The sequence below is a fragment of the Pistacia vera genome, unplaced genomic scaffold (genome assembly GCF_008641045.1).
Source record: "Pistacia vera cultivar Batoury unplaced genomic scaffold, PisVer_v2 Contig947, whole genome shotgun sequence".
Classification (NCBI taxonomy): domain Eukaryota; kingdom Viridiplantae; phylum Streptophyta; class Magnoliopsida; order Sapindales; family Anacardiaceae; genus Pistacia; species Pistacia vera.
In genome coordinates, this window is record NW_022196831.1 from 486,690 (window position 1) to 497,200 (window position 10,511).

At 39.2% G+C, this 10,511-nt stretch overlaps 2 non-coding genes across 2 annotated transcripts; both read left to right on the forward strand.

The window, feature by feature from the left end:
- Positions 1-1,178: 1,178 nt before the first annotated feature.
- LOC116120814 lies at positions 1,179-1,283 on the forward strand. Its single transcript, XR_004126608.1, has one exon. It is a non-coding gene; the product is annotated as a small nucleolar RNA R71 (small nucleolar RNA).
- A 5,568-nt stretch (positions 1,284-6,851) lies between these two features.
- LOC116120815 lies at positions 6,852-6,960 on the forward strand. Its single transcript, XR_004126609.1, has one exon. It is a non-coding gene; the product is annotated as a small nucleolar RNA R71 (small nucleolar RNA).
- The last annotated feature ends 3,551 nt before the right edge of the window (positions 6,961-10,511 follow it).

Genomic DNA, 10,511 nt, shown 5'->3' on the forward strand with positions numbered 1-10,511 from the left:
GAAAATGGCACTGCACTCCTCCGTAAGCATTACCATTTCCTCATCTTCTAACTTCCTTTTGTTCGAGAGGATTTCCTTTAGGAACTTCGCGTCGCTTGGCATCTGCTGCAATCATCTACAAAGGAATGTTAATATGCAATTTTTAAAAATTTCAATAAACTTAAAAATTGCTTATCCTGATTTTTCTTCTTCACTCTGAGGAAAAGGCACGGGTGGATGTGATGTGCCAATTCTGGTGGTCTCGGGGAATGGCAATTTCTCCTTCTTCTTTTGCCTTTCATCCTTCTTCTGTTCTCTTCCTCCAAACTGCTTGGTTTCTCATTCACTACAATCTCTTCATCAACTTCCTCTTCAGATTCTTCATTTTTAGTTTCTTTCTTTCGACTTGTTCAACCTCTTCCAAAATTGTCCCACTCCTCAAAATAATGGCATTTGCTTGCTCACTGGGTTATACTATATTGCTTGGTAGAGACCCCTGTGGTCATCATTTACCTTCTCGGCCAATTGGCCCATCTGTACCCAGATTCTGATGGACGCCCCTTGATTTCTAAAATTTTTCCTTGTCTCATTCATAAACCCCGTGGTTTCCTGCATAATTTTCCAAACATGTCCCCAACTTTGTCACTCTTAGATCTCCCGGTTGATTATTCACCCCTTGTTGGTTATTTGGAATTGTCCTCTAGTTCCATTGATTATTTTGCTAGTTCTAATTTCCCCAAGCCAGATTTGATGATTTCTCCACCCTGGGTTTATGTGTTGGATTACGGGTTGTTTGGTTGTCTCTGATTTCTGCCAAGTAGTTCACTAGCTCCAATGATGAAGATGACGAGCAAATGTGTTCCCCACTTGACACTCGCTGCTCACATGGTTTCCTGCACAAAAATCACAAGTTAGTTGAGTTACTTGTACAGAGTTACCTGCATACTTCCAACTATTTCTGAAGTGCCGTGAGTTGGGCTGAGATGGCGTGTGAAACATCAACTTCATGAAGACCCAAAGATTTTCTTGGTATTACTCTCTCATTTGGTCTTTGATAGTTTTTGCTCGCTAAAACCTCAAGCAACTCATAAGCCTTCTCTATTGTCTGTTCTGCAAGGCTCCTCCTGATGCTGCATCCACCATGGTTTGCACATTACCATCAGTCCATTGTAGAATGTTTGGACTTGAAGCCAAACTGGCCACCATGGTGTGGACATTTCCTCATTAATTCCTTGTACCTCTCCCAAGCCTCATACAATGACCGGACTCATCTTGTAGAATGATGGGATATCATTTCTGAGTTTTGCCGATTTAGCTGGAAGGAAGAACTTTAAGAATTTATGTGCTAGATCATTCCAGTTGTGATAGTTCCTAGTGGTAGTGCCATTAACCACCCCTTTGCTTTATCCCCCAATGAGAATGGGATAACCTCAGTCTAATGGCGTCATACGATACTCCGTTTGACTTGAAGGTGTCATAAATTTCCAAGAAATTTGCAATATGCTGATTCGGATCTTCCTTCAAATCTCAATTAAACCTTACCGACTGCTAGATCATCTGAAGGTGCCGGCTTAATCTCAAAGTTGTTGGCTTGCACCTAGCTAGTAATACTCGACCCACTGCCATTAACCGTGGGACTGAGAATTCCCTTAGTGTCATGTTTTCTGGTTTCGCCATTTCAACAACTATCTCTTCTGTTTCAACCACAAAATTCTCTCTTTCTCTTTCTCTCTGTCTCTGTTAAGTCGTTTGGTGGTTCTCTCATATCTCAAGATCAACAAACCACTGGCTGACGTCTCGCTCTTCGCATAAACTGCCCAAAATCAACAAAGGAAGTGAGATCACAAACCGACTAAAAATTTAAAACAAAAATTAAAACTTCAATCTAGCTAACTATAGAAGAACTCAATGTTAACTGAAAACTCAGTCCCCGACAACGGTGCCAAAACTTGATGCGTGTTTACGACAACATACAATATGTAGCAAGTATACTAATCACACAAGTATATAATGAGGAGTTATCGTTCCACGAGGATTGGTCGCTACACTAAGTTTCCTAACGTTCTCAAGTTGAAGCTATCAATTCTTTTTGGATTTGAGGGAAAAATTAAAACTATAATTAAAACAAAATTTACTAATTAAACTTAAACTATGAAAGCAAGAATTAAACGATAAAATCATTCAAACAAACGGGTAGGTTTCGACTTCATTCGGACTCTATGTTAAACTTTAAGAATTAATAAATTCAATTTCTCATGCATTGATTGTTAATCAACTCTCTAAGGTTCCAACATACCTTCTCAAGCTATGTTGTCCTACTCTTCCCTATTAACCTTCCGTACCCAACAAAATGAAAGTTAAAAAATCTAAGTTCATAAGCACAAGAATCCTAGATTGTTTCATCGGTTCTTGTCTATCTCTAGCATCCAATAATCAACGTGATTATCCAAGATGCTTAACATAAATTATCTCTCGTCTCATCATTGTTCATCACATACAACAATAAAAACAGATTAATCCACACAATCAACACAAATTATATGAAATTAATAATCATCAATTCTCTAACCCATTAGAATCCAAACTCACAAAACCCTAACCCAAATAGGTTAGTTCATGGCTAAATCAAATAAACAATTAAAAGAAATGAAAAACTCAAGGTTCAACATAATGGATACAAAAGAAAGGAAAAGAATCTCCCCATTTGATGATCCACTGGTTTCCTCGAATCTCCAACCTTGTTAATCCAAAAATCACTCAAAAATCAATATGAAAATATGTGAAAAACTCCCTCTTCACTCCACAACGCCCTAGACAAATAGACTAAGTCTCCAATTTATACCTCAATCAAAATAATACAACTTAGCCTAAACACGAAACTGTGCGTTTTACAAAAAGAGTATGAACTTCACCCGCGGCGAAGAAGGAATCTCGCCGCACGAAGATAGAATCTGAATTTGTGGCGTCACTGGCCCATTTTGCCACGTGGAAGCTTCCTGAAGAATTCTGAAATTCCAGAATTGCCCTCCGCAGTGCTTCTGAGTCCAAAAACTCCAAATCCACCTTTATTCGCTCCAAATTTCCATTTTTAACCTGAAACATGAAATGTAAGAATTAAGTATCAATTCAGGCAAAAATAGACTAAGAAGTATCTAAAATCCGGCCTAAAAGTTTAAATAAACTAGTATAATCCTCGGATTATCATCTCACTAATACACAGACCAAGATTGGCCCCTAGCAAGGCACATGGCCACCCATAGATTCGGATTCAGCAAAGTAGCTACCTATCAACGAATGGTTACCATACAATTCGATCCTTTCATCATCATGTATCTCGACGAGACAGGCATAGAATAGTGTCAACCTCCGGTTACTCTTGATATTATGTATTCAGTTTCTGGACCATGACTTGTTTAAAACCGGATAGGCAACAACTCAATCCCACTATGGCCACAGTTTTGTGTCATTGCCATATACCAAATTGCGCCGTTAGATAACTTCTCCCTACCCGGGAGTGATGAATCCTCTATCAATCCACCATAGTCTTGATACACTCCTTGATGCAGCCAATCACCACCCTATTGACAGCTCTTAATAGAACTGCGTTAGTGTAACAACTTCTTTCTACTATCATATCTAAAATATATCAATAAAAAGACAAGTATATTTACAAAAAGGTTGGGTCCAAAAAGTTTCTTTACTTATAAATACATTCTTACAAAGTACAACATCATTTGTCAAAAGACTCTCAAAAAGCAGGACTGTGCAGTAAAGTCTCCCCGCTTGCCGACGTCCATCCGACCACGTTCTCACCTATGTCCTGAAAAACAGAGAAAACAATGGGGTGAGCACAAAAATGCTCAGTAAGTATCTTCTCCTCTATAATCCCCGTACAATTTGTTCGTACTCTTTACTCTCTCTAGTTCAATCTCTCTTATTCTTCTCTACTTCTAACTCTTACCATTCTTTTCTTTCTTTCTATTATCATCACCCATGGAGAATATCCTAACCATACATGGATGAGATATAAAGTATAACAATGCTTTTTTTTCTTTCTTTCTTATTCTTATTCTTTGCCGGTCTTGGTCGATGCATGGTTTGGAACCCTTGGTCATGTGAGTGTACTTTCTCTCTCGTGTATAGCCCTCATCTGCATGTATTCTCACGGCCATACAAATTGTTTCTCATTCTCATTCCGCTCTCTCATGGCAGAAACCGCTCTCTCTCATGGCGGTTTACATTCGGGTAACTCTACACTCACGGGATCCCCATCGACGCCCTATTTTCTTTTCTTTTCTTTCTGTAGCACTTAATAATCATTTTATGCTCTAGTGCTAGTTCTTTCTTTCTCTTTATTCTAAGAGAATTAGTTCTTTTCTTTATTTCTATTTATAGAGTGTTCTTTCTCTTTTTTCATATTTCTTTCTCATGTGATTACTCAATTAAACATATGCATATGGATGGCTCATGCCTAAACTGCTTTATACATTCATGACATCCAAATATGCTATGTTGCATAAAGTAAGGTTCTCTACTTCTACTCATGCTTCTTTTAGACTTGTCATCAAACAATATGTTGGCATACATAAACTCTATTCTATTTGTTAATGATATTTCTTTCTTAATCATCCAAAATAGGAGTTCATCTCCTTTAAAACATCATATACCCTGCAAGGAAAACACACTTCAAATATTCCTCTCAAATTCTTCTAATTCCATCCACACTTCTACCAAACTTTAACAACACAATCCACCCTTCTCATTGGTAAATTCTTTCATATAACACATTGAACTCATTCATGAATTCATCACTCTTTGCCAACCTAGAAATTCAAGCATTAAGCACATATATAAAATCTCTACACATCATTCAATCAAGTAAATCACAACTTAGGTGAATTTACTTACCTTAAGCTCAAGGAGAAACCACTTAAGCTCTCTACTCTTGAAGGCTTGATACTTCCTCTTAAACCTTCAATACAAACTTAATAAGGATCTTACTCTTTTATCAATAAAACTTACATCTATAGTAAGGATTCTCACCTTTTAGTGCTTAGGATCAACTTGTAACAACTTCTAGTCAAAAGTTCTTCAAAGATCCTTGGAAACTTGAATGAAAATTCGAGAGAATTGAAAGATGAAAGAGGTGGTGGTGAAGAAGCAAATGAAAGGGTTTCTAAAGCTAAACCCTTACTATCTCATATTTTCTCCACTCTTTCCCAATATACCCTTGCTTCTTCTTTGAAATTCCACTTATGACCTTTCATTCTTTGCAAAAACAACCCCATTCCACCTATTCTCCATGAAATTTCCTTGCATTTCACTCCCCACTTTTCCTGCTAATTAGGGGTAGAATGGTCATTTGAGTCCCAAAAGGAAGAATTCCCTAAAACTCAAGGAAAAATTCAGCCGAGTCTTCGCCGCGGCGAAGCTATTTCTTCGCCCGGCGAAAACTCACAGCAGCTACACAGGATGTAGCACTTCGTCGCCGCGGTGAAGCTTTCTTCTTCGCCTCGACAAAGACTGTAACATCCAAATTTCGCCAATTCTTACAAATTTTCGGGGCATTCACTCAACCAAACCAATACACCCTTTCAACTAAGGATAAACCAAGCAATATTAACAACATACAGACTCAAATGAAGATAAATCAACAAACATTCAAGCCATTCATCAAATCTTAACTACGTACCTCAAGTGGGGCGTTACAGTTAGGCTAGTGTCAAACTGCACCAATCGTTGCACAAGGTGCTCCCGTGATCTCAAGTCTAAGGATCACATGCACCACCATTCGTTAGAGGATTTGTTCCATAGACACTGGGTTACCATCCTTATGGAATCCTCTGGTGGGTCAGTCCAGTGAACTTTTGCGGTATATCTGCCTACAGCAAGCACCCATGTGTTGCCCCAGGTTGTCACCAAACAACCTTGACAAGTGAGATCAGTCACTGCCTTTTGACAGGGTCATTCAACACTATGATAGCCTTACAGTATTATCTGTGCCCTTACTTCAGAATAATACTAGGGCTACGGACGTTTCTAGAATGGCCACCATTTGTGCTCATAGGGTTCTCACTATCAAGATTTGAAACACTTGATGCCCTCGTCACGGTTCTACCATTCTTAGGACATATATCAAAACATATTGCAATAAAAATGATTTATGCGATATAGAATAAAATGCCTTTTATTGATTAATGAACATTATTATGCATAGTGCGCTGTGTGCTGGAAGGTTAGGGTGGTGTCACGGTTAGCGGCGCTTATCTGTGGTGAGTTTGGATGACGTAGGCAAATGTGGTTCTGCGGGAAGGATCCCACGTTGTGTCAGCCACTCTGCGGGTTGTTGTGTTGGCGGGGTGGTCGTTTGGCACAGGTGGTGTGGGGGTGCGGTGGGGTTGGTGGGGGGTGGGTTCCTGCGCGGGAACTGCACGAGGGGGGGGTGGGGGGGGGGGGGGGAGTTAGGGGGGGGTGAGGTACTGTTGTAAGGCGGATTGACCTGCTGGGATCCCAAGCTATTTCTGTGAGTGGGGCCGGGGGCGGTGTGTTAGTTGGGGTGGCCGGAGGAGGGGCTGGTGGGTGGAGTGGATGCATCAGAGGGGGGCTTCATGGATAGTCGCCCAAAGATGTGTTCTGTTGTGGGTATGTGACTTCGTCTCTTGTGTGGGGGGGTGTCTTGGGGTTAGTAGTGGTGTGGGCGGTTGGGGGGGCGGGTCTGGTAGAAACGGCTGCTAGGTTGCGAACTCTGGGATGTGATGCGTGTGGCGCCGTTCTCTAGTGTCTTGTTTCTGCAAGGCTCCTGATGCTGCATCCCACCATGGTTTGCACATTACCTCAGTCCATTGTAGAATGTTTGACTTGAAGCACACTGGCAACCCTGGTGTGGACATTTCCTCATTAATTCCTTGTACCTCTCCCAAGCCTCATACAATGACTCACGGTCACTCTTGATAGAAATGATGGGATATCATTTCTGAGTTTTGCACGTTAGGAGACTGGTAAGGATTTATGTGCTAGATCATTCCAAGTTGTGAAGTTCCTAGTGTGTAGTGCATAACCACCCCTTTGCTTTATCCCCAATGAGAATGGGAATAACCTCAGTCTAATGGCGTCATACGATACTCCTGTGACTTGAGGTGTCATATTTCCAAGAAATTTGCATATGCTGATTCGGATCTTCCTTCAAATCTCTATTAAACCTTACCGACTGCTAGATCATCTGAAGGATTGCCGGCTTAATCTCAAAGTTGTTGGCTTGCACCTAGCTAGTAATACTCGACCCACTGCCATTAACCGTGGGAACGAGAATTCCCTTAGTGTCATGTTTTCTGGTTCTGCCATTTCACAACTATCTCTTCTGTTTCAACCAAAAAATTCTCTCTTCTCTTTCTCTTCTTCTCTGTAAGTCGTTTGGTGGTTCTCTCAATCTCAGATCACAGGAACCACGGCTGACGTCTCGCTCTTCGCATAAACTGCACAAAATCAACAAGGAAAGTGAGATCACAAACCGACTAAAAATTTAAACAAAAATTAAAACTTCAATCTAGCTAACTATAGAAGAACTCAATGTTAACTGAAACTCAGTCCCCGACAACGTGCCAAAAACTTGATGCGTGTTTACGACAACATACAATATGTAGCAAGTATACTAATCACACAATTAATATATGATAGTGAGTATCGTTCCCACGAGGATTGGTCGCTAAGCACTAAGTTTCCTAACGTTCTCAATTGAAGCTATCGAATTCTTTTTGGATTTGAGGGAAAAATTAAAACTATAATTAAAACAAAATTTACTAAATTAAACTTAAACTATGAAAGCAAGAATATACATAAAATCAATTCACACGGTAGGGTTTCGCCTTCATTCGGACTCTATGGTTACTTTAAGAATTAAACTAAATTCAATTTCTCATGCATTGATTGTTAATCAAACTCTCTAAGGTGTCCAACATACCTTCTCAAGCTATGTTGTCCTCTCTTCCTATTACCTTCCACCCAACAAATGAAAAGTTAAAAATCTAAGTTCATTAAGCACAAGATCCTAGATTGATTTCATCGGTTCTTGAATCTATCTCTAGCATCCAATAATACGGCATTATCCAAGATGCTTAACATAAATATCTCTCGATCTCATCATGTTCATCACATCCAACACTAAAACAATTAATCACCAATCAACACAAATTATATGAATTAATAATCATCAATTCTCTAACCCATTGAATCCACTCAACAAAACCCTAACCCAAATAGGTTAGTTCATGGCTAAATCAAATAAACAATTAAAAGAAATGAAAAACTCAAGGTTCACATAATGGATACAAAAGAAAAGGAAAAGAATCTCCCCATTTGATGATCCACTGGTTTCCTCGATCTTCCAACCTTGTTAATCCAAAAATCACCAAAAATCATATGAAAATATGTGAAAAACTCCTCTATCACCCAACACCGCCCTAGACAAATAGACTAAGTCTCCAATTTATACCTCATCAAAATAATACAACTTAGCCTAACACGAAACTGTGCGTTTTACAAAAGAGTAGTATGAGACTTCACCCCGCGAAGAAGAATCTCGCCGCAGCGAAGATAGAATCTGAATTTGGTGCGTCACTGGCCCATTTTGCCACGGTGAAGCTTCCGTGAAGAATTCTGAAATTCCAGAATTGCCCTCCGCATGCTTCTGAGTCCAAAAACCCAAATCCACCTTTATTCGCTCCAAATTTCCATTTTTAACCTGAAACATGAAATAAGGAATTAAGTATCATTCAGGCAAAATGACTAAGAAGTATCTAAAATCCGGCCTAAAAGTTTAAATAAACTAGTATAATCCTCGGATTATCATCTCACTAACACAGACCAAGATTGGCCCCTAGCAAGGCATCATGGCCACCCGATAGATTCGGATTCACAAAGTAGCTACCTATCAACGATATGGTTACCATACAATTCGATCCTTTCATCATCATGTATCTCGACGAGACGAAGGCATAGAATAGTGTCAACCTCCGGTTACTCTTGATATTATGTATTCAGTTTCTGGACCAATGACTATTATAAACCGGATAGAGCAACAACTCAATCCCACTATGGCCACAGTTTTTAGTGTCATTGCCATATACCAAATTGCGCCGTATATACTTCTCCCGTACCCGGGAGTGATGAATCCTCTATCAATCACCATATCTTGATACACTCCTTAGCAGCAAATCACCACCCTATTGACAGCTCTTAATAGAACTGCGTTAGTGTAACAACTTCTTTCTACTATCATATTCATAAATATATCAATAAAAAGACAGTATATTTATCAAAAGGTTGGTCCAAAAAGTTTCTTTACTTATAAATACATTCTTTACAAAGTACAACATCATTTGTACAAAGACTCTCAAAAAGACAGGACTGTGCAGTAAAGTCTCCCCGCTTGCCGACGTCCATCCGACCACGTTCTCACCATGTCCTGAAAACCAGAGAAAACAATGGGGTGAGCACAAAAATGCTCAGTAAGTAAATCTTCTACTCTATAATCCCCGTACAAATTTGTTCGTACTCTTGTTACTCTCTCTATTTCAATCTCTCTATTCTTTCTCTACTTCTAACTCTTACCATTCTTTTCTTTCTTCATTATCATCACCCATGGAGAATATCCTAACCATACATGGATGAGATTTAAGTATAACAATGCATTTTTTTTTCTATTCTTTTCTTATTCTTTCTTTGCCGGTCTTGGTCGATGCTGGATTGGAACCCTTGGTCATGTGAGTGTACTTTCTCTCTCGTGTATACCCTCATCTGCATGTATTCTCACGGCCATACAAATTATGTTTCTCATTCTCATTCCGCTCTCTCATGGCAGAAACCGCTCTCTCTCATGGCGGTTTACATTCGGGTAACTCTACACTCACGGGATCCCCATCGCACGACCTATTTTCTTTTCTTTCTTTTCTGTAGCACTAATAATCATTTTATGCTAGTGCTAGTTCTTTCTTTCTCTTTATTCTAAGAGAATTAGTTCTTTTCTTTATTTCTATTATAAGAGTGTTTCTTTCTCATTTTTCAATTCTTTCTCATGTGATTACTCAATTAACATATCATAGTGGATGGCTCATGCCTAAAATCTTGCTTATATACATCATGACATCCAAATATGCTATGTTGCTAAAGTAAGGTTCTCTACTTCTACTCATGCTTCTTTGACATGTCATCAAACAATATGTGTGCATACATAAACTCTATTCTATTGTTAATGATATTTCTTTCTTAATCATCCAAAATAGGAGTTCATCTCCTTTAAAACATCATATAACCTGCAAGGAAAACACACTTCAAATATTCCTCTCAAATTCTTCTATACCATCCACACTTCTACCAAACTTTAACAACACAATCCACCGCGTCTGCATGGTGGTGCAGATTTTGCTTCAATACCACTTGTAACTCATTCACTGACATCTCAGTTTCATGCTCTTTGGGTCAGAAAGAGGCATGATGAAAGTAGTGTCCAAGCAGTAATCAACATTCTAGCATATTCT